Source organism: Pelobates fuscus, chromosome 1 (genome assembly GCF_036172605.1).
Source record: "Pelobates fuscus isolate aPelFus1 chromosome 1, aPelFus1.pri, whole genome shotgun sequence".
Taxonomy (NCBI): domain Eukaryota; kingdom Metazoa; phylum Chordata; class Amphibia; order Anura; family Pelobatidae; genus Pelobates; species Pelobates fuscus.
Genome location: NC_086317.1, coordinates 185,380,866 through 185,405,380, shown reverse-complemented (window position 1 = coordinate 185,405,380; position 24,515 = coordinate 185,380,866). Strand labels below are relative to the sequence as shown.

The window sequence follows — 24,515 nt, the reverse complement described above, 5'->3', positions numbered from 1 at the left end:
TAAGCACACTGGGGATTGCTATACTTTGTATACTCTCTTGAGCTCTAATCACTTAGTTCTTTTAAGAGCTGTTCCTTATACTAGATGTCGGAGTTTCATACAGGGTGGAAGGAAGACAGCGAGACTCCAGTTAAGCTACGGCGGTTGTGGAGTCTGCGGTGGTTGTGGTGCTTATGGACCTTGGCGTCAGCTAGGAAGCATCCGTCAATGGAGGTACACAGTCGGGGTGCCAGGTGATACATTACAAAGACCCCTGTCGTTTTGTGTGGAAGACCACTGGCATGTGTGGTGGGCTTTCTGTGCCTGGAAGACAAAGAAACTAGGTCCCTTTTCCCGCGCCTTGGATCCCAGGCACAGAAGATCCTGGAATGAAGACCCCTGTCATGTTGTGTGGAAGAACTCTGGTAAGTTTGGCGGGCTTTCTGTGCCTGGTAGACAAAGAAACTAGATCTCTTTTCCTGTGCCTTGGATCCCAGGTACAGATGATCCTGGGATGGAAACCCTTGTCTGTTTGTGTGGAAAACCCCTTGCGGGGGGTTATGCATAAAAGCCATGTGTGGCACAATAAAATTGTATTTGTTACGAATGCTGGTATGACCGGTACCTGTTCGCTAATTCTCTCTCTAACTGCTAGAGCCTGAATGATTATAGCTTGCAGTTCGGGTGTTGATTCGAACGCTTCTCCAGATGAATTACAGACTCCATGTATATTCTCCCAGCAAAGTAGACAGGTACCCAAACATCAGTCGAAACTAGATGAAGGGTGTAACAGGAATGCTTTATTAATGCTAACCGCCTGGCTTTTATGCAGTGAACAATGCACAGGGTTTCAGTTGACATATTCCAGGGGCATTTCCCACTGGACGTGAGAGGGGACAGTGACAAAATACATTCTGCAAATCCATTGGCTCTCAGGTCCAGGACACTCCTACATACAGTAATATAATCTTCCCCTGTACTGGGGAGATAATTGCGTCAAGCAATTTCCTAAACTCAATTATCTCCCTACACAAAAAACATCCATTTTTATAAACTTTAGAAAGTACCCAAAACTCCATGGGAACCCCATAAAAGACATATCCTCTGATAGCCCTGATCTGGGGGAACAACATATCCAAAAATCACGCAGATAAGTTCAGAGTACAAAACGGACAAGTACAAAAAACGAATAAATCCACAAACGGTTCCCTTGGCTCATAGGTAGCGTTTGTTCCCTTAGTTCATGGGAACAAATCTACAGAAGCTAGCTCTCTCCTGGCTGATCTGTGAAAGGAAGCAAGCAATCGAGTAGTTTGACCGGCATTCAGGAAGTAGTGTGTCCAATTTTGGTTCCAGACACGCGACAACAAAGTACCACTGCCTCCTTTTGTGCAAACAAGATGGCCGCGGTTCTCTCTTGCACCTGGCTTTTGACTATACGAACAGCGGCCACACAAGGAGAGTACTAAATTGGCGGTTTGCTTTAAAGTAAATGAGCCAGGGGGTGGTCGGTGTTCGGTAGTTTTAGCTAACGAACAGGGAAACAACAAAAAGTCGAAACAGGGGTAGTTTCTTCACAGTGTTGTGCTCCCAGAGCTGTGAGTCGTCCAGTTACTGGGGGAATGGGAGTCTTTGTACTTTAAGTGGTTCCAGTGGTAACTGGTCGGGTTACCCGTGGTCCGCTACATAAATTAATTACAATCTAAAAAAAAATCTACAAATATTAAATATTCAATCTAACTGCATTTTGAGATATATATATATATATAAATATAAATGTATAATGTTTTTAATGTTTTTCATTATTTTTATTCATAGATAAAACGTGTATTTTGATATATATATAATTATATAAATAATTACATTAAAACACACATAAACTTTAAACATTACACATTATACATTAAACATATATATATATATATAGTTTATGTGTGTATTAATGTAATTATATATATATATATATATATATATATATATAAATGTATAATGTTTTTCATTATTTTTATTCATAGATAGATAAAAAGTGTATTTTGATATATATAATTATATAAATAATTACATTAATACACACATAAACATATATATATATATATATATATATATATATATATATATATTGTTACGGTTACCTCCGGGCTAGCTGGAAGTTGGACCGCTTGGATATGCTGGTTCCCGATGTTGGAGAGGTAGAACGTTTCTCCTATCAGCATCCACAAGATTCTCCTGAAAGTGTAGAATAATACTTCTAGCTATGGCACAGCTAGGATACACTGTTCCCTAAAAAACGAGTTGAGGCTGCGATTTGAGGGTAACACAAACTGAATTTAATGGCACTCAGGTGGGACAATTTATGCAACTTTTAGACCAAGGGACAGCCCCTTCTGGACCTGATGGTACACAGGACAATGACATAGTTTATCCAATGGAAACACAGTTCAACATTTGAAAATGTCCCCGCCTAGCTTGGAGATAATTGGCCTTAACGGTTACAATGACCTAATTATCTCCAAGCACATGGAAATACCATATTTTACACCCATGAGAAAATAACATAAAAAGCACAAGATGTATGAATTGCGTTCAGATCTCACGAACGATGTGCCAGAGCTCTGATATATAAGTCTGTTCGTACAATCTTGGGCAGAACGGATGGGACAACCGGCCTCGTGCAGTTCCATTGCCGATTACAGTTCTGGAGATTTTACTACTGAACCCTTGCTGGCAACAAAATGGCCGCAGCCAGTGTTCGGTATGCGAACGGCGACCACCTGGGGTTAGTTACTTAGCTTGCGGTTAACCGCAGAAACCACCACTTAATTGAGAAAACACGCCGGGTACGGGTGTTGGTCGTTAGACAGTTTTCGTATATTTAGTACGGTCCTCATTCGTCTAGTTACATATAGTTACATAGTTACATAGCTGAAAAGAGACTTGCGTCCATCAAGCTCAGCCTTCCTCACATTTGTTTTTTTTGCTGTTGATCCAAAAGAAGGCAAAAAAAACAGTTTGAAGCACAATATTGCAACAAGCTAGGAAAAAAATCCTTCTTGACCCCAGAATGGCAGTCAGATTAATCCTTGGATCAAGCAGCTATTACCCTACATTGAAAGATTATATCCTTGAATATTCTGTTTTTGCAAGTATGCATCTAGTAGCTGTTTGAACATCTGTATGGACTCTGATAAAACCACTTCTTCCGGCAGAGAATTCCACATCCTTATTGTACAAAAAAAAACTTTAGTTTGTCTTAGACAAAATCTTCTTTCTTCCAGTCTAAACGCATGACCTCGTGTCCTATGTAAAGTCTGGTTTGTGAATAGATTTCCACACAATGGTTTGTATTGGCCCCGAATATATTTGTATAATGTTATCATATCTAGAGTTGAGCGGAAACCTGGATTTTCGGGTCCGGCGGGTCTTTGAAAAAAAGTCCGGGTTCAGGCTCGAACTTGACCCCGAACCCAAACCCCATTGAAGTCAATGGGGACCCGAACTTTTGGGCACAAAAATGCCTCTAAAAAAGTCCTGGAAAGGGCAAAAGGGAGTAAAATGGGGGTAAGAGGACAAGTGCCCTGCAAACAAATGTGGATAGGGAAATCACCTAAAATAACATAAAATACCTAAAAATTAAAAATACAGCTTTTAGCTTTGATTTTAGCTTTGGAAGAACATAAATCAAAATATAAAGCATGGCTGTCAGGAGGATTACTGGAATTATCAATTTGAGAGGGTTGGAGTGCAGGGTATTCTCTTTTATTGTTCAAACTGAGCTCAACTCCTGATGCATGGAGAAAAGGCCTTCACAAGCCTCTTCTATTGTGTACATAGTTTATACTAACTGACCCATAGGTTGAGGAGGCGGTGACCGTGGTGGCGTAGGTGGGAGCGGCTGTGGAGGAGGAGGAGGTAGCGAACACTGTTTTTTGTTTTTTATTGGGGTAGCCCCCAAAATATTGGGACATATAAAAAAAGATAAAGAATAAGTGCACTTGAGTATAACAATGGCTGGGTGAGGCCGGTATAAATGTCTATTCTGCACAAGGTACAGACAAGTCTGGTGGGATCCATGCCTGGTTCATTTTAGTAAACGTGAGCTTGTCCACATTGGCTGTGGACAGGTGGCTGCGTTTGTCTGCGATAACGCCCCCTGCCGTGCTAAACACACAATAGCCAATACAGACAATACACTGGCTGCAGGGCAGGCCAGCACCTCCAAGGTATAAAGGGCAAGCTCAGGCCATGTGCCCAATTTGGAGACCCAGAAGTTGAATGGGGCAGACCCATCAGTCAGTACATGTAGGCGTGTGCACACGTACTGTTCCATCATGTTGCTGAAATGCTGCCTCCTGCTAGACGTTCCATATCAGATGGTGGTGCTGGTTGTTGTGGCGTGCTGACAAAACCTTTCCACATTTCGGCCATGCTAACCCTGCCTTCTCAGGTGCTGGCGATGCCCCAGCTGTGTTGGGGACCTCTTCCTCCTCCTCTGCCTTCACCTTGTGCTTCCACTGAGCCCCCAGTGTCAGTTGGGAATGCCCTCAGCAGCGCGTCTACCAGCGTGCACTTGTAGTCGCGCATCTTCTGATCACGCTCCAGTGAGAGAATTAAGGACAGCACGTTGTCCCAGTAATCAGCACAACTTAGAATGTGGCACTGCAGCATGTAGTCGCTCATGTGTGCCAGGCTGCCAAGAGGCAAGGACAAGCTGTCCTCTGTGGGAGGTGTATCGTCTGTGTCCTCCCTATCCCCCCAGCCACACTCCAGTGATGCCCACGAGCTGCGTTGGGTGCCACCCTGCTGTGAACACGGTTCCTCATCCTCCCGAACTGTGCCCTGGTCTATGCTGGTGCAGGAACCCACCCTCCAAGCCACTTGTGAATGACTGGCCTGATAACCGTGGAAACGACCTCTCTTCCTCCTCCTCTTCCTCCTGTGCCACATCCTCTTCCATCATCGCCCAAAGTGTTTTTTCAAGGAGACATAGAAGCGGGATAGTAAGGCTGAGAACGGCGTCATTGGCACTGGCCATGTGGGTGGAGTACTTGAAACAGTGCAAATTGGCACACAGGTCTTGCATGGAGGCCCACTCATTGGTGGTGAAGTGGTGCTGTTCCGCAGAGCGACTGACCCGTGCGTGCTGCATCTGAAACTTCACTATCGCCTGCTGCAGCTCGCACAGTCTCTCCAGCATGTGCAAGGTGAAGTTCCAACTTGTGGGCACGTCACATATTAGGCAGTGAGCAGGAAGGCCAAAGTTACGCTGCAGCACAGACAGGCAAGCAGCAGCAGGGTGAGAACTCCAAAAGCGTGCACTTTCTGCAGCAGTTCTGATCTCTCTGGGTAGTTTTTCAGGAATTTCTGCACCACCAAATCCAGCACATGCGCCAGGCAAAGGATGTGCATCAAACCGGCTAGGCCCAGAGCTGCTACGAGATTTCGCCCATTATCGCACACCACCAGGCCGGGCTTGAGGCTCAGTGGCAACCACCACTCATCGGTCTGTTGTCCATGCCCAACCACAGCTCCTGCGCGGTGTGGGTTTTTCCCCCCAAACATATTAGTTTTAAAACAGTCTGCTGTTGTTTCCCCCTGGCTGTGCTGAAGTTGGTGGTGAAGGTGTTACGCTGCCTGGATGAGGTGGTGGTAGAGGAGGAGGAAGTAGAGTAGGAGAAGGAGGCAACAGGAGGCAAAGAGAAATGCCCTGGAATCCTCGGTGGCGGAGAGTCATGCGCCAAACTGCTTTCCGCCTCAGGCCCAGCCGCCACTACATTTGCCCAGTGTGCAGTTAGGGAGATATAGCATCCCTGCCTGTGCTTTCTGGTCCACGTATCTGTGGTTATGTGGACCTTGTCACAGATGTAGTTGTGCAGTGCACACCTGATTTTGTCCGCCAATTGGTTGTGCAGGGAAGGAATGGCTCGCCTGGAAAAGTAGTGGGGGACAGCCACCACCATCAGGTTTTTAAAACTGTCTGTCTCCACCAGACAGAATGACAGCATTTCAAAGGCCACAAATTTTGAAATGCTGGCATTCAGGCCCAGGGATCACGTGTGGCTAGGGGGTACTTCCTCTTACTCTCCAGTGTTTGGGAGATGGACAGCTGAACGCTTCCATGAGACCGTGTGGAGATGCTTGGGGACAGTGACGGGCGTGGTGGCGTTGCTGCCACATCCTCTGTTAGCAGGGTGGCAGGTGCCACTGTGACTCCAGGGGTGGAGGAAGAGGCTGAGACAGCAGCAGAAGAGGAAGCAGGAGGAGCCTAAGACCTTTCTTGGTTTTTGAGGTGCTTACTCCACTGCAGCTCGTGCTTTGCATGTAGATGTCTGGTCATGCAGGTTGTGCTCAGGTTTAGCACGTTTATGCCTCGCTTCAGGCCATGATTGCACAGCGTCCAAACCACTCGTGTCTTGTCGTCAGCACATTGTCTGAAGAACTGCCACGCCTGGGAACTTCTTTGAGCTGGCTTTGGTGTGCTCGGTCCCTTAGTGCGGTGGCTGCAGATGCACTGTCTAGGGGATGGCCGCTCCGCTTTTGCACCCTGCTCCCTCTTATGCTGTGCCAATGCCTCTGTGCGACCACCGCCTCTTCCTCCAAACTGTACACGTCACTCGCATTCCATGTGGAGTCTAGGACCTCATCATCCTCCACATCTTCCACCCACTCCTCAACCCTGCCCCCCTTGCCGGTCTGCACACTGCAGAAAGCCACAGTAGTTGGCACCTGTGTTTCATCATCATCAGAGATGTGCTGCGGTGGTCATTACCTGTCCACATCCTGACACATAAGTGGTTGTGCTTTAGTGCACTCAATATCTTCCACTTCTGGGGCAGGGCTAGATGGATGGCCCACGGAAACCCCACCAACAGGGTCATCGAAAAGCATAAGAGACTGCTGCATGACTTGTGGCTCAGACTGCTTGGCTGATTTGCAAGGCGGTGAGGTGAAAGACAGATGGCCATTGGCTGCAGGTGTCAACTCTGAGCTTTCAGCAGGGGACTGGGTGGGAGACAATGTGAAGGAACTGGAGGCACGGTCAGCCATCCAATCTACTATTGCTGGTACTTGTTCTGGCCTCACCATTCGTAGAGAAGCATTTGGGCCTACCATATAACGCTGAAGGTTCTGTCGCATACTTGCACCTGAGAAAGGTGTTTCACTTGTGCGTGTAGCTGGCACAGATCGACCACGTCCTCTCGTTGCAACAGGAGCTTCACCAACACCAGCAGCACCACGACCAGGGCCACGTCCCTTATTTGACTCTCTCCTCATTCTTTGCGTTCACCCACCAAACTAACAGATGTTTTATGTCAGGCAACAATGTAACCGCCATTGGTCAACAATTGTTTTTGTTTATTGGACTGCAAGAATTGCACCGCAGGACGCAAATGTACTATTTAGCATCCAAAACAATTTGAACTTTTCAAAGTGCGCTGTAAGCACAGTGTTTGACGGTTCTATTTGACTCTCAAATATGAAGTGCAGCGCAGGACGCAAATGTACTATTTAGCATTAGCACCCAAAACAATTAGAATTTTTCAAAGTGCGCTGTAAGCACAGTGTTTGACGGTTCTATTTGACGGTCAGATATGAAGTGCAGGCACCAAGTTGACTTTTTAGCACCTAAAGAATTAGAATTTTTACAACTGCAATGTAAGCACAATATTTGACGGTTTTATTTGACTCTCAGATATGAAGTGCACCATAGGCCGCAAATGTACTATTTAGCAGCCAAAAAATGTGAATGTTTAAAACTGCTATGTCACAGCACTATTTGACGGTTCTATTTGACTCTCAGATATGAAGAGCATGCCCCAAATTTACTATTTAGTAGTTTAGCACCACTTGACAGATATGGATTGACACCTATCCTAAGGATCCCTGATACACACTAACACAGAGCAGAATAGAGACTGTACCCCCTACATAGGGTCACTTGGCAGATATGGATTCACACCTATCCTAAGGATCCCTGATACACACTGACACAGAGCAGAAAAGAGACTGTTCCCCCTACATAGGGTCACTTGGCAGATATGGATTGACACCTATCCTAAGGATCCCTGATAACACACTGACACAGAGCAGAATAGGGACTGTTCACCCTACATAGGGTCACTTGGCAGATATGGATTGACACCTGTCCTCAAAGCCCCTGATACACACTGACACAGAGCAGAATAGAGACTGTCCCCCCTGCATAGGGTCACTTCGCAGAATGGATTGACACCTATCCTAAGGATCCCTGATACACACTGACACAGAGCAGAATAGGGACTGTTCACCCTACATAGGGTCACTTGACAGATATGGATTGACACCTATCCTAAGGATCCCTGATACACACTAACACAGAGCAGAATAGGGACTGTTCCCCCTACATAGGGTCACTTGGCAGATATGGATTGACACCAACCCTAATGATCCCTGATACACACTGGCACAGAGCAGAATAGAGACTGTTCCCCCTACATAGGGTCACTTGGCAGATATGGCGTGGTCGTGGGAGGAGGTGGATGACTTTCACCTCTTCCCCTGTTAGATTCCTGTTGTGCTGTGACATCACCCTTATACGCTGTGTAAAGCATACTTTTTAATTTATTTAGCAAATGCTGCATCCTTTCCGACTTGTAATTCGGTAACATTTCCGCCACTGTCTGCTTATACCGGGGGTCTAGTAGCGTGGACACCAAGTACAGGTCGTTCTCCTTCAGCCTTTTTATACAAGGGTCCCTCAACAGGCACGACAGCGTGAAATACTCCATTTGCACAAGGTTGGATGTTGAGCTACTCATTTCCTGTTCCTCCTCCTCACACAGAGCAGAATAGGGACTGTACCCCCTACATAGGGTCACTTGGCAGATATGGATTCACACCTATCCTAAGGATCCCTGATACACACTGACACAGAGCAGAATAGAGACTGTTCCCCCTACATAGGGTCACTTCGCAGAATGGATTGACACCTGTCCTCAGAGCCCCTGATACACACTGACACAGAGCAGAATAGGGATGTGGAATAGTACCTGGGGAACTGGGGGGTTCCATTGATGTGGAGCAAGACGCAGCAGCAGAAGAGGACTCAGCCGAGGAGGTTATGGAAGAGGATGGAGTAGGAGGAGTAGAGGAGGTGGCAGCAGGCCTGCCTGCAAGTCATGGCGGTGTCACCAACTCCTCTGCAGAGCCACGCATTCCATGCTTGGCAGCCGTCAGCAGGTTTACCCAATGCGCAGTGTAGGTGATATACCTGCCCTGACCATGCTTTGCAGTGGTCAGATGGACCCTTGCCCCAACACTGTGTGCCAGACATGCCATTACTTCCTTTTGCACAATCGAGTACAGGTTGGGGATTGCCTTTTGTGCAAAGAAATTTCGTACGGGTACCTTCCACTGCGGTGTCCCAATAGCTACAAATTTTTTGAACGCCTCATTATTGAATTTTTTAGCCAGTACTTCCTTTAGATATTGCACTGAATATAGTAAACTCTGTAGTATGTTACTTTTAGTTGCCAGAAAAGCTAAATAATAATTGTTCACATTTGGTAGATAGCTTGTGCGTGCTAATATTAATACTTGCATTTTGAATTTTAAGGCAGTATTTCTTTTTTATAAACAGATTTTGATGTTTTTGTATCTTTTTAAACATATATTTTCTCAAGCCACTTTGATAGATTAACATTTCTTTATTTTATTAATCAACGTGCTTAATCGTATTGGTGTACTAATTTCCAGTATATCTAAAAATGTTTTACATATTTTCTGATTTTAATTGCCATGTGTACCTTTCGTATACCCATGTGAAACGTTTTACCATTTAGGGCCCAGAGTGGGGTCATTTAAACAGATCATACCTCGAGTGCAGAGTGCGTTTAATCCGACTCGTTAATGTTAGTTTTTCACTAAGCTTAGTGAAAACATAGTTGGCTTAAAGATGTTTTCTATTCAAGTTTATAACGCATTGTGCCGCCAAGGTTTCGTTAGACCTGCTCAGCTAAACTAGGACCACATTTTAATTGTATACTCAGTGTAATGTGTAAACGTGGACAATCTCGACATAAATAACTATAAAATGTGCACGGATTTATGAAAACACCGTTGTAAAAAATGTTGATGAGCAGCGTGAGGAATGCTATTGGGGCACCACACGCCTGCTGTTATGATTTTTTGCACTGCAAAAAAAAATTATTAAAAAAAGAAAAAAAAGCTTGTAGGCTAATAGTTCGGACAAGCCAGCTGTCAGACGGTGGGCAAGGGGGTGACTTTCTGACATTGGCTTCTTACTCTCAAACATGTCCTTGACAGACACCTGACTGTGGGCAGATGAGCGGGAACTGCTCAAGGCGAGAGACGGAGTGGCGGATGGTTGAGAGGAGGCAAGGAGGACAGCAGTGGTTGACGTGGCTGAAGATGCTGTACCAGGAGGAGGATGGCAGCTTTACGTTTGTATGCTGCTTGTACTCATGTGTTGATCCCATAGGCGTTTGTGATGTGCGATCATGTGCCTACGCAAAGCAGTTGTACCTAGGTGGGTGTTGGACTTCCCACGACTCAGTTTATTTTGGCACAGGTTGCAAATGGCATCACTGTTGTCAGAGGCAGACACACAAAAAAAAAATGCCACACTGCTGATCTCTGCAATGACGGTGACACTGGTGGTGGACACAGCATGCGTTGATTGGCGTGCTGTCGAGCTGACCCCGGGTGCCGATGCATGCTGTCTGACTGTGCCACTAGCTCCTTGCGACGACCTCCCCCTACTTCCAACTCGTCTCCTCCTCCTCCTCCTCTCTGTCTCCCCATCTGAACTTTCGTCCTGTTCTTCTTGCCGAGCGGGCACCCACGGACGCATCGTCATCATCAACTGCTTCACTTGTATCTGACAACTCAGCAAAAGAAGCAGCAGTGGGTACAACATAATCATCATCACACCGTACATCCATGTGTGTAATGCTGCCTGCCTGAGACATAGACCAGATATGAGTGGCACTGTGCAGTGGCAGAGGTTGGCAGAGTACACGCTGTAGGCCTGACACACCCGCTTGAAGACAACTAACTGCTATTCAATCTATAACAGTGAAAAAAGTTTTTTGTTTTTAAAGGCACACTATAGTCACACCAGATATGAGTGGCAAAGTGCACTTGCTGAGGTTGGCAGAGTACACGCTGAAGGCCTGACACCCGTTTGAAGACAACTAACTGCTTTTCAATCTATAACAGTGAAAAATGTTTTTTGTTTTTAAATGTCAAGATTAAGCTATTGTGACACCAAATATGAGTGGTGGCACTGGGCAAGTGGGCACAGTATCCACTGTGAGCCTGACACAGAAGCTGGCAGACAACTAACTGCTATTAGCTTACAGTGAAAAACGTTTTTTGTTTTTAAAGGCACGCTATAGTCACACCATATATGAGTGGTGGCACTGGGCAAGTGGGCACAGTATCCACTGTGAGCCTGACACAGAAGCTGGCAGACAGCTAACTGCTCTTTAATCTATTACAGTGAAAAACATTTTTTTGTTTTTAAATGCAAGCTTAAGCTATTGTGACACCAGATATGAGTGGTGGCACTGGGCAAGTGGGCACAGTATCCACTGTGAGCCTGACACAGAAGCTGGCAGGCAGGCAACTGAAATTACATTACACAGAAAAAAAAAAAAGACTGATGTTCTAGCCCTAAAAAGGGCTTTTTGGGGTGCTGTTCTTACAGCAGAGATCAGATGAGTCCTTCAGGACTGTAGTGGACACTGAATACCCTAGCCTAGCTATCAATTTCCCTATCTAATGAGCAGCAGCTACACTTTCCCTCCTCTCACTAAGATTACAGCTTCAGAATGAATCTAAAATGGATGCTGGGAGGGAGGTGGGAGGGTCTGGAAGGGAGGGTCTGCTGCTAATTTGCTGACCGTGAGGCACAGGGTCAAAGTTTGCTCAATGATGACGAATAGGGGGCGGATCGAACCGCGCATGTGTTCGCCCGCCGTGGCGAACGCGAACACGCTATGTTCGCCGGGAACTATTCGCCAGCGAACAGTTCGGTACATCACTATATTTTACGCTTCTATTTAACTCTCAGATATGAAGAGCACGCCCCAAATGTACTTCTATGGAGAAAAAAAATGGAAATTTGTCAAACTGCGCTGTAAACACAGTATTTGACGCTTCTATTTGACTCTCAGATATGAAATGCAGGGCCCCAGGACCGGTGCTAGGATTTTTAGTTACACAGGCGAAGATGCATTTTGGTGCCCCCCACCCTCGTTTAAAATAAGGTTCATACAAACACAGAAATAATCATACAGAGACATACAGACACAGACAGAGACATACATGCAGGCATATAGACATACATACAGAGGCATACCGTCATACAGACACATACATACATAGACAGACATACAGAAACATACATACAGAGACATCCAGGCATACAGACACATACATACATACATACAGGCATACAAAGACATACATGCATACAGAGACATACCGTCATACAGACACATACATATATACAGGTATACAAAGACATACAGGCATACAGACACATACGTACAAAGACATACAGGCATACAGACACATACATTTGTACATACAGAGACATACAGGCATACGGACACATACATTTGTACATACAGAGACATACAGGCATACAGAAACATACAGACACATACATGCATACAGAAACATGCATACAAAGACATACAGGCATATAGAGACCTACATACATACATACATACATACAGAGACATACACAATTACATACTAGTTCAATCTTGTCCCCTGGATGCATGCTGTCTGGCTCCTTGGAGTCCTGTCCTGCAGCCCAGCCCCATCACAGGGCGCCAGCCGCGCTGTGTGGTACACAGGGAGCAGGGATATGATGTCATTCATATCCTCGCCCCCTCCAACACATGGCGGCGGGCACCTGGTCGCAGGGGTTGCAGGGCTGTGACCCCTGCGACCGCGGTATGTACGCCAGTGCATGCAGATGCACACACAATTAAAGGACCACTACAGACACCCAGATCACATCAGCTCAATGAAGTGGTCTGGGTGTCAGGTCCCTCTAGTTTTAACCCTGCAGCTGAAAACATAACAGTTTCAGAGAAACTGCTATGTTTCACCGAGGGTTAATCCAGCCTCTAGTGGATGTCTCACTGACAGACGCTAGAGGAGCTTCCACTATTCTAAAACACTGAACGTCCATAGGAAAGCATTGAGTAATGCTTTCCTATGGGCGGTTTTAATGCGTGCGCGGCAAGAGCATTCGGAGCTGAGAGGCGGAGGGATCCCCAGCGCCAAGGGAGTCCGGCGCTAGAGAAAGGTAAGTGCTGAAGACACACACACACTCTCACGAACAGATGCATACACACCAGCTAACAGACACACACATTTACTGACAGACACACTCAGCGACAGACATACATACACACTCACTTACAAAACATACACTCTCACTGACAAACACACACTCACTAACAGACATCAAACAGACTCACTAATACACAAACAAACACACTCAGTAAGAGACACACAGTAACACACTTACTGACACTCACTAGCAGACACACTCACTGACACTCACTAGCAGACACACTCACTGACACTCACTAGCAGACACACTCACTGACACTCACTAGCAAACACACACACTGACACTCACTAGCAAACACACACACTGACACTCACTAGCAAACACACACACTGACACTAGCAGACACACTCACTGACACTAGCAGACACACTCACTGACACTAGCAGACACACTCACTGACACTCACTAGCAAACACACACACTGACACTCACTAGCAAACACACACACTGACACTCACTAGCAGACACACACACTGACACTCACTAGCAGACACACACTCACACTAACACTCACTAGCAGACACACACTCACACTAACACATGTTTTTTTTTTTTAATTTAATCCCTCAGCCTCCTTACCTTTTTGGAGTGCTGAAGGGATTCCCTGGGGTCCAGTGGTGCTGCTGGGCTCCTGGGCTCCTTGGCTGGCTGGCTCCCTCCCTGGCTGGCTGGCTGGCTGGCTCCCTCCCTCCCTCCCTCCCTGGCTGGCTGGCTGGCTGGCTCCCGGGCGGGCGCGAGGGAGCACTCTCCCATGTGTGCTTCCTCTTCAGCTCCCTCGCGCGCCGCGTAGGGATGCCGGCGCCGGAAGATGACGTCATCTTCCGGCTCCGGTATCAGTATGCGGCGCGCGAGGGAGCTGAAGAGGAAGCACACATGGGAGAGTGCTCCCTCGCGCGCGCGCAGAACCGGGCGCTCGGCCACGCTACAACAGGTCGTCGGTTGGAGGGGAGCGCAGTGCGCTTCCCTCCTTCCGGTCAGCCTGATTTTGCGCCCCCAGGGCCGGTGCGCCCTAAGGCGGCCGCCTGGGCCGCCTTATGGTAGCGCCGGCCCTGCAGGGCCCAAATCTACTATTTAGCAGATTAGCACCCAGAAAATAAGAATGTTTACAACTGCGTTGTAACCGCACTATTAGACACTTCTATTTGACTCTCAGATATGAAGTGCACCCCACTAATGTACTTTTTAGCACCCCAAACATTTTAAGTTTTAAAACTGCATTGTGACAGCAGTATTTGACGCTTCTATTTGACTCTCAGATATGAAGTGCACACCCCAAATGTACTATTTAGCACAAAAAACAAATTGACTTTTTAAAACTCTGATGTAACCACTGTAACCACTGTATTTGATGCTTCTATTTGACTCTCAGATATGAAGTGCACCCCACTAATGTACTAGTTTGCAGAATTCTTTCCTAATATGTCCCTGAAAGCGGCAGCATCCTCTCCCTACACTAATAAGAGCTCATGTGACGTGCGGCGCTACGTGACTCCAGCTTATATATAGAGTCTGGGTCACATGCTGCACTGGCCAATCACAGCTGCCGTTTCTGCGAAGGGGCCCTACCTACTGTAGGTTTCTAAAGAATCCTGTATAACCTATCCCCCACCTACTCATAGCGTTTCCCATCTGCTCCCCTCTCCTGGGTGTCTGCTTTGTACCTATACTTCTGAAGGGTCGGATCCTCCTGGGTATCCCAGCCTAGTTGGGCCTGCTCTAAGGTAATAGTCTAAGGTAATAGTCAGGGTGGGTGTCCTTACCTGGGTCTCCGCAACAGGTGGTCTAATTTCAGTAGCACAGGTCTGGGTTAGCTTCAGCTGGGTCCTGCGGGGCGTAGGCAGAAACAAGGAGGGCCGGATCATTCCCCAATAGGACGTCAACCGGTAAGTCCTTCATGATGCCCACATTCACTTGTCTAGAACCAACTCCCCAATCCAGGTGGATGCGGGCAGTGGGTAGGCGGTAGATGGCTCCCCCAGCTACTTGAACAGCCACAGTGTGCCCCGTGTGTTCACTCACTGTAATCAGATGACGCTGAAGCAAGGTCAGAGTAGCTCCAGTGTCCCTTAGCCCATTGGCTGCTTTTCCATTAACAAGGACAATCTGTCTGTGTTGCTGCCTATTATCCTAGGCAGCTGAATGAACAGGGTCAGCTTCATGTAAAACTCCCCAGTGCTCTTCTGCTGTGTTCCCCACCTTGATGCAGTGAGCAGCAGGGGTTGGCGCACAAGGATTCCCCCACCCGGCCTCCTCAGGGACTGAGACTGCTGGGAAGGATCCAAAGGGCAGTCTTGCCGAATGTGTCCGACTTGATCACATCGGAAGCACTTGCATGTCTGGTTGTTTTTGTTCTGGGTATACCGGGGTGGACCTCAGAAGGTAGTAGGTTGAGTCAGTATTCTGGTCGTGGAACGGCTTTGACCACAGAGTTGTCTGTCTTACGGGCATCTGTATACTCATCTGCCAGACGGGCTGCTTCAGGCAGGGTGAGAGGTCTCCTGTCTCTAATCCACTTCCAGATCTCTGACACCAGTGTGTTGTAGAAGTGCTCCAACAAGAATAACTGCAGCACCTCTTCCCCGGATACCGCCTGGCATCCATTGACCCAGTGGGATGCCGTGCGATGTAGGCGGCAAGCCCACTCTGTGTAAGAGTCACTAGTCTGCTTTTTAGAATCAAGGAATCGCCTCAGGTATGCCTCAGAAGTCACAGAATACCTGGCCAATAAAGCTTCTTTCACAAGCACATACTCTTCCACATCTTCGTCAGGAATAGCCCGGAAGGTTTCACTTGCGCGCCCAGACAGTTTCCCAGATAAAGTCGTGACCCATTCGTCAGTGGGTACTCTGTGAAGGGCACATTGTCGCTCGAAGTCAGCAAGGTACCCATCAATTTCTACTTCAGCTTGCACAACATTTTTAAAAGCGGTAAAATGTACTTTCTTTTTCTCCACCGGAACGGCTGGTACTTCTGCTGCTGCAGCACCTCTTTGCTGAGTCTGGCGCCAGTCCCGAGCATCAGCATCCATGGCAGCCATTACTTGGGATATTATTTCGGCTGGGGGAATCGACCCATATTGTGCTAACCTCATCTGAACGGCACGGTCGAAGAATGCCTCTTCGGTTGAACTAGCTGGTTTGGGCACATTTTCGGCTTAATCCGTTTCAAGCAAGTCAGCAATAATGTCCCTCTTCTTGCAGTTACTAGCCGGGGCGGACATGACTCTCTAGCAAATCCTTGACGGTAGATCTCTTTAGTTGTCCATAATATGTCTCCATTCGCTTAGGTCGCCTTGTAGCTGTCCTTCTGGGGTGAAAGAACCATCCCACCACTTGCCTCCAGATGTGACGGCACCCGGGGTATGAGTAGGGGTTAACGCCATCAAAAGATGTTCTTTCCCCCAAGTATGAAGTCTACTATCGAATAATTCCAAGCGCTGAACAGGAACCTTGAAGAAATATCCCCCCAAGCACGAGACGAGGCTCTGTGTTGAGGGTCAAGCATGAACTGGTTTAATGAGTGCCACAGGCTGGCTTTTATGCAGGTCCTCCAGCAAGGGATATTCCCACAGGGACCTTGTGGAGGACTGGAATACAGTAGCCAATCAAAAATACAATACAATGTGAAACACTCCCACATAAACAGTAAAATCCCTCCTCTCTATCCTGCAGATAATTGGGTTTAGTGGCCGTAGTAAACTTAATTATCTCCAGGTAAAAGTTTAACTGCAACAAAAACACAGATAGCTTGGGTCTGAGTGCTCAATATGTCCGAAAAGTGCTCAGATCCAATGAAAACAGTCAGATCGCCATGAGGTTTAAATGTTTTCACCGACCGTTTGGCATAAATCTGTCTAGCATCAGTTTCATGGTTTTTAGTCCTCAGGGTCGTTCTGGTTCGTGAGTTTCAAAGTACCGAACGCCACTGCGTTCGTATGAATCTAAACGAAATGATGGAAGTCTGGAAGTCCCAGCGGTGCTCGTGTGAAACAGTGACCGAAAATAGTTCCATGTGGTAGACGACAAAACACTGCTGGGCGCTCGATAGTTTAAGATGGCTGCCGCCAGGTGTTCGTTCATACAAACGACGACCATCCAGCCAACCGTTCGGGAGATGGAAGTGTCTGTGGTTAACCACAGTGTGAAAGGGGGTCAAAAGGGTTAACAAGCAGCACACTTCCCTGCTGGATGGTCGGTCTTTTGGTAGATTGTTCGCTTGAATGAAATAAAGCAGGGAAACAGATGAATAAAGGGAAAAGGGTTGCATAAACAGATTAACACATCTCTGACTGGGAGGTCTATCACAGTCCACCTTTACATTTTTGGGACCAGGTCTGTAAGTTATCAAAAAGTTAAAGCGAGAAAGTAACAGAGACCATCTAGCCTTTCTGGAAGATAGTCGTTTGACATCCCCTATATAGGCCAAATTCTTGTGGTCAGTAATGATTGTAGCGGAGGTCTGATATTTCACAGGTTAACTCCACTTTAGATCCCAGTGAGGCTCAGGAACAAGTATTATAAATCCATAGAGTAGTACTTTCAGCAGGCAAAACAATCCAATAATATCCCAACAGCACTCCCAATAACTGGACGACACACAGCATCAGGAACAGAACAGACTTTTAATCCACACAGTCTCCTTATAAAGCATTCTCTCATGCAAGGGAGGGATTCACAGTAATTAGGACAGTAACCAATAATATAACCGTTACCTCCCACACATCTCCTCCCCTCAGAGTGACTCATAATCCCCTTAACTATACTGTACATTTACCCCAAACCTGGATGTACCCCTAAACTAGTACATAGCATAAATCTTAGGGTACCGCCAGGTAGCCCTGATCTGGGTGAAGAATATATCCAAAATTCACCCAGATCGGACCAGGAGTTCGGGAGTTAGATGGAGGGTGAAGTTTGACTGACCACACACGAGGTGGTATCCGAAAAGAGTTCCATGTGTTTGGGCCCTGCGGTCGGTCTCCGTTCGGCAGTAAAAACATATAGTAATCCTTGCCATCCATACTTAAATTCACATGTATTAGAGTTCCCTTGGTCGGTACTTTGTTTCTACCGAATGGGAGTTCGTTAGGTCTCTCCGTTCGGTAGTTACGGAGCTCTGGAGGTCTCAGCGGTGTTCGGTTGTTTGAGTGTCCGATTTGAGTTCCAGACACTCGACGACCAAACACCGCTGAGATTTTTATGCGTAAGATGGCCGCCGCACGTGGTTCTTATACCGAACAGCGGCCACCCAGGCATTAACAATTACATATTAAGCTGCGGTTTGAACGCCTAACGAGGTGCACACTTCTCACTGGGGTGGTCTGATGGTTCGGAACCCACATACGAAATTATACAGATATACACGAATACAATAACGAATACAGTCACATAGGCATGTGTGGCGAAACCAGCTTCGCCACTGTGAACTGGAGAGGCCTGGCTGCTAGCCTTCTGCCCTGCGACTACGGCCCATGGACATATTGCTCTATAAACACTATATTTGGGCATGTAATAATTTATATTGCTGCTACTGGCCCTTTAAAATCAGCGATGGACATATTGGGACTTTTGGGACTAATCTCCCTTTAAGACTTTGTAACATATCACAGTAATACTGTCTTAAATATTATGTAGGTATTTATGTGTTCAGTTAAACTGGGGATATGTAGAAATGTGTGTTTTATGTGTTAAATGTATCAGTATGTAATTTTATGTCTTTTACTGTCTTTTTGCAACCATGTGGTTAATGGAGTCTGACTCTAGTCCTAGATAATTGGATTACTTCTCCAATTATCTCCAGGGCAGAAGGGAGGAAGCCGGGATGCATTGTGGGGGATGTTTTACTTCTGTTTGAGCCAGATTGTGCCATGCTGCAAGCCAGGGCCCAAAATATACTTTTAGTAACTTTTAAACCCCTGTTCGGATTCATGCCATTTTTTAATATGTTGTTCCCCTGAATGGATTGATTGTGGATATGTATTTTTATGTGAATATGATGTATGGTTTTAAAGTTATGAAAGTTGTGTAAAAGTATATTTTACTCTGTATGCATAATGGGATTATGTGTCACACTAAGGGGAGGGGATGTGTGGGAGGTAACATCTATGTCATTGGTTCTTTTATGCCTCCCCCTGGGTGTGGCCTGTATGTGTGAGTTGGAAATAAAAGCCAGACTGGGTGTCCCAGTCTAGAGTTCCTGCTTAACCCTCAAAATGAAGTGTCGTCTCGTTCTTGGGGGGAATTGGATTGTAAGCTGACTGCCAAGAGTGTAAGCGGATTGTATGCTTTTCTTGTTCAGCTGTTCCAGTTCGGAGTGTTATTTCGTATCCAGATCGGGAGTTTGGTGTTCTGCAGTAGCTGTGCCTGTCTCTAGAAAAGGGGATTATCGCCTAAACTGATTTTTCCCCTTTTATGCTGAAACGGTCCGTTACAGCATGTTACAGGACAGGCTTAATACATTCCGCTACAATGATCAAAAGGGGGTCCTTGGAACCCTCTAAAAGATGTTGCCATTCTTTAAGAGCTAGTATTATGGCCAACAATGCTCTATTGTCAATATCATAATAAAGCATAATAGAAAAGTACCCACATGGATGCAAAGGGGTATCCTGACTTTCCCTCTGAGAGAGAACCCCAGTTTTGGAGGCGTCAACCTCCAGTATGAAGGTTTGCTAGTGTCGGAATGTATTAATATGTCAGCAGAGGCAAATCTTTGTTCTCTAGCCTCCTTAGACCATATCGTACTGCCCCTTGCGTTTCATATTGGTGATGGAGGGCCCATTCCAATATTTACCCTTTTGCCCAGTCAACATGAGGGTTATGCATAATAAGCCATGAAAAGCCTAATATGATGGGGCAAGAAGGAGAAGCAATTACTTATTAATTATGTCTTCCTTATGTAAGGCACCAATGGAAATGTTAATGGGCAAGGTTTTGTGGGTAATTAAGGGTTGAGAGAGAGGTCTCCCGTCAATAGCCGCAACGGCCAGAGGTGATAATCTCTCCTTGATCGGTATAGCATTTTTTTTTTAACAAAATGTACATCAATTAAGTTTCCTGCCACACCTGAGTCCATCAGGGCTTTGCATGAAAGTTAGTTTTCTTACATTTGACCGTAATATCAAGGAGGAATATATTTTTGTTATTCCCAGAGGACGTATCCATCACACCTAAGACCTGTCCCCTTAAGGTTCTTAGGTGCGGAGGTTTTCCGGACGTATGGGACAAGTACTCCTCATATGACCTTTGGCCGGTCTTAAGGTACCAAAGAATAGTCAGAATACTTGCCGAAATTGGGGACACAGAATGAGACACAACAATGAGGGAAAGCCAAAAGTCAGGGATACCAGAATACAGGGAAGTCAAATAAAGCCAAAGTCAATAACCAGAATATAAACGCTCAGAAACACACTCTCGGACAACCACTAGAGAAACCATGACAGGGCAATGAGGAAAGGTTAAGGAGTTAAGGTTAAGGAAAGGAGTTTAAATACGTTTCCCTTTACCACCTTTGACCCCAGAGCGCATCTCACACGTGACATCACACACCCGGCGACATCGCCATCAACGTGGTCAGACATGGGGCTATAATTTGGTGTGGAACCGCAGCGGCCAGCGCCCATCAACATGCTGCAGGAGTCAGGTTCACTGACGCATGGCCACTGAGCTCAGACACCACGAGGTGAGGGTGAATATGTTACAGAAAGACTGATTATACTCACGAACCATTACGTTCGGTACTCATTATATTTGTCACTCCTGAAAGAGACCGACCGCATAGCTTGATTTCATGGAACTCTTTTGGGGCTGGAGCCTTGTGTGCGGTCAGTCAAATTGAGACTTCCATGGAAATCCTGAACCCCTAAACCAATCTGGGTGATTTTTATATATGTTGGTCCCCCAGATCGGGGCTATTAGAAGATATGACTATATTGGGGTTTCCATGTGTTTTAAAGGTAATTTTTGTATGTTGCAAAAATTATGTTTTTCGGTACCTGGAGATAATTTAGTTTAGTACAGTGCTTGACTCAATTATCTCCCAGGTACAGAGGAGGGATTGTCTACTTTGTATGGGAGTGTCTTGGACCTGAGAGCCAATGTGATTGTGTATATGTTTTTACTGTGGTTTACTCTCAGCTCCAGATGGGAGTGCCCCTTGCATGGGGATTGACATAAAAGGCCAGTGTGGCTACCAATAAATCAGTTCCTGCTTACCCTGAACATAGAGTCTCATCTCATGTATGTAGGGAGCCGCTATACCTGCTATAATCACCAGCTTTTGTAAGAGCTACATAGCTATACCAACCTTGGGATTTGGAAAGCATCACTCTGAAAAGGGGGAAAGAACATCTCTTGTGGCAAAACCCCTCATCCTCTCGGGGTGCCGCCACACTGTCAATCTATCTTGCTCATTCCCATGTACCAGTTCACCATCTTCATCAGAGGGGGAACTGATAGGTGGTGATAATCGACGTACAATGTACGTTGGCAGACATATTTTAAACAATCTGTTCCTTTGTTCGTCATTCAAATTATGTTTTGATACGTTATACTCAAATACGTCTGCATTATCAAATGCATCCATTGATGGATTATGTGGAGGAATATCTTTGGTAACTTTCATTAGCTGCTCTTGAATTTTTAATTTAAGTTTTGCAGCCTTATCTAACAATTGTCTACATTGCAAATCATAATGTGACATCTACGGCTCTGGTATCAAATTATGATCACTCTTTGTAAACACACACAACTGTTTGGCTTCAGTTCTAAGTTTACACATCAGTTCTGATTTAAGATCCAATTGTTCTGCCAAATCAAAAACATCTGCTTGAAGTCAATCACAGTTAGTAGATTTAATTTATGTTACACATACAGATTTCTCTTTAATGTCTGTCTGTGTACTTTTTAAATATTGCACCTTTACTTGCAATTTTGTTTGAGACACTCATGTTCTAAGAAATATTGTGTCAAATGTTTCTACCAATTTTAAAGCATTTCTAATATTCTTTTTCTTTTTTATTTAAACATAACAATTTATTATCAATTGCATATGCTTGTTTACACTGCTCATACAAACTTGCCCACAATTGACCATGTGTATAGTTGCTATAATATACAAAATCAAGTTGACTTTTCTTTGCAATATCAGTAACAAAATCCATTATTACTCACTGGACAAAATCGTCTTTAATGCACAACACTATCTGCCTTCACTCGAACAGCTGCGCACTGTGGATTTTCTTCTGGACGCTTGCCAATCTCTGCCATGTGATTGCTTGTAGAATCTTGTGCTGTTTTCTTTATAATGTGCTTTGCTCTGTTGTAGAAAATAATCTTGGAATAGTCTTTGTGATTTGAAAAAAATATTTTTCTTCTTACACAGTTCTTTTCTTTTTCTGGTTGCACACACTTCAATTCAAGCTGCTTTCACAAAAAGTAATGCCATCTGTCCTCCCTCTCTTCCTCTGTACTACTCCCCCCCCTAATTAAAGTGTGAATGGCCAAAAAAAAAAAAAAGCCTGGCTTGGCTTGCCAATGTTATATCTGATTTGTTTTGAATAAGTCTTTACCGCCAGGTTAATATACAGCTATTTTAACCAAAAAGTACGAATATGCAATCTGACGTTCTTTATAAAAAGCAAAACAATAATATACTTAACAGATGGTATTTCTTAGCGACGTTGCAGAGAGTGAGAGATCTTTTTACGTAGTTGTCTTTATATCATCAATTCAGGACACACCAGGAGAGGAGAGTGACGAGTAGAAGAGAACGTAGTCCTTTGTCCTCAGTTCTTAATAGGTAAAATTATGTCATAACTTTTAATTTACACTCTGGCCATATAAGGAAACTCCCCATATAAGGACCCTACCCCCAATCTCACTATACAGCATATTCCAGAGTCCTCATGGTACAGAATAGCAAACACCATCTGTTCTTTTTAATCCATTAGACATTAGACATACACACCTTAATATGTATTTGAATAGGAACATATGGAATATGTAATATTCTACACTATACCTACAATACTGCCTCTACCAACCCACAATACCTCTCCTATACCACCTATTACTGTCCCCACAATGCTGCCCCAATGCTCCACACCACACAATACTGCCCCACCACTCAACAATACCACTGCTCCTACCCCCCACACCAAAGCCCTACTAAATTCTCAATATTAAAGTCCCTATCTCTACTTAACTCCCACTCCACCACAATACTACTCCTCCTACCACCCCACAATACAGCTCATATCCTCCATAATATGGCTTTTACAGCCCCATAATACTCCTCCTATACCCCTAATACTGCCCCCACCATCAACACTGCTGCCCTACCCCCCCACTAAAGCCCACTCCCACATAATACTGCTCCTACCGCCCCATAATACTGATTCTATTCTCCACATTACTAACCCTACGCCCTACTAAATTTCAAATATTAATGTCTCTATCCCTACTTAAGTCCCACTCCCCCACAATACTACCCCTACTACACCACAATACTTCTCCTATCCCCCTAATACGGCCCCCACCATCCACACTGCTGCCCTTTCCTCCCACTAAAGCCCACTCCCCCACAATAGTGCCCCTACCACCCCACAATATTGTTCCAATCTCACACAATACTTCCCCTACCACCCCACAATATTGCACCTGTCCCCCACAATACTTCCCCATACCACCCCACAATACGTTCCCTACCATCCAACAATACTGCTCCTATCCCTGCAATGCTGCATCTACCACCCCATAAATACTTCTCCTATCTTCCCCTAATACTTCCCACATCACCACAATTCTGGCCCTATATCCCAACAATACTGCCGCTACAACCCCGCAATACTGCGTCTATCACCCCCAAATACTTCTCCTGTGCCCCCTAACACTGCCCCCAACAAATCTGTCCCTGTCCCCACAACTAAAGCCCCACTCCCCCACAATACTGTGCTCCTATCCTCATAATGCTTCCCCTACCACCCCACAATACTGAGAGGGAGTGGGACTTTAGTAGGGGGTACCACACCACAATGCTGCTCCTACTCCCCACAATACTGCCCCTACCCCATACTAAAGTCCCACACCCTCACAATACTGCCCCTACCACACCACAATACGTCTCCTATACCCCCTATTACTGTCCCCACAATGCTGCCCCA

The 24,515-nt window shown here is 45.6% G+C and overlaps 1 protein-coding gene across 1 annotated transcript in view; it reads left to right on the top strand.

Moving 5' to 3' along the window:
* The window catches only part of TNNI1 (troponin I1, slow skeletal type), a 281,023-nt gene that overhangs the window by 29,830 nt on the left and 226,678 nt on the right, over positions 1-24,515 (top strand). The gene's annotated exons all lie outside the window — the stretch shown is intronic.